This window comes from Lipotes vexillifer, unplaced genomic scaffold (assembly GCF_000442215.2).
Source record: "Lipotes vexillifer unplaced genomic scaffold, Lipotes_vexillifer_v1.1 scaffold791, whole genome shotgun sequence".
Lineage (NCBI taxonomy): Eukaryota > Metazoa > Chordata > Mammalia > Artiodactyla > Lipotidae > Lipotes > Lipotes vexillifer.
Window position 1 is genome coordinate 1,080,395 of NW_006793445.1, and position 1,233 is coordinate 1,081,627.

A 1,233-nucleotide genomic window follows, 5' to 3' on the forward strand; every position below is an offset into this window, starting at 1 on the left:
AAGTATGTGTGTGAGTGTGCTTGTTTTTAACTTTGTAAAAAGGGTCTTGCCCTTTCCATAGTGTTTCTGGACTTACTTTTTCACATATTAAATTGCTGTTTCCCTGTGTCGCCACGCCTTGTTGTAGTTCTTTTGCCATCATAGGAATACAGCGCCCAGAACTGTGACATGACCAGGTGTTACCCTACTTGCGAGCTTTCATGTTAGCCCGTCGGGTCCACAGATCTGACAGGAGGCAGGAGACCCCCGTCGGGGACAGAGGACTGTGTGACACCTGGCCCTGCAGGCAGCAGAGGCATCGGCGTGACTGTGTGGTCCCTTGGTCCAAGCCCCACGGGGGACACAGGGGCCTGCACACACAGTGGGTCCCTGGGCTCGGGGAACGTGAATCTTTTACTGCAGCAGTCAGCATGCCTGCCCTCCGCTCCAGGGGGGCCCGGCCATTGCTATCCTCCAAGGCCGTCAGCTGCACGGACGCTCTGGAAGAAGTAGTGGGGACAAGGGCAGTTGGCGCCTTGCTTTGCGGGACGTGCAGAAAGTGAGAGATGGTAGGAGATTAACTCTCACATTTTATTTATTTATTTATTTATTTTTATTTATTTATTTTTTTGCGGTATGCGGGCCTCTCACTGCTGTGACCTCTCCCGTCGCGGAGCACAGGCTCCGGACGCACAGGCTCAGGAGCCATGGCTCATGGGCCCAGCCGCTCCGCGGCATGCGGGATCCTCCCGGAACCGGGGCACGAACCCACGTCCCCTGCATCGGCAGGCGGACTGTCAACCACTGCGCCACCAGGGAAGCCCTAACTCTCACATTTTAAGGTCCTCTTGCTAATGGAATAGAGACATCTCTAAGAAAGCAAACATCCTAAGCCTTGGGCATCCATTTATATCTTAAGGAAAATGAATTTATCTGCTTTTTACCACTTTTGGAGGTAAATGAGCTAAGCTTTAGAGTAGGGAACAGGGAGGGGGAGCATTTGGGGTTCCCAAGTTGTGGGAGATGGATGCAGAGTAGAGGCTGCTAATGGGAGGATGGGCTGCTATACCTAATTCTTGTCTCTCGGGTAATTTTATCCGAAGTGACCATGGCCACGTATCTGATGGGACGGATGCCACCTGCCTACCTGGCCATAACATCAAGTAGCAATTAATTGATCTGATTGTGTTTTTATGCTGTGCTGATTCAGCAACAAAGTCAGGATGGACTAGAGGGAAGCTGGTTCTAGGAAAG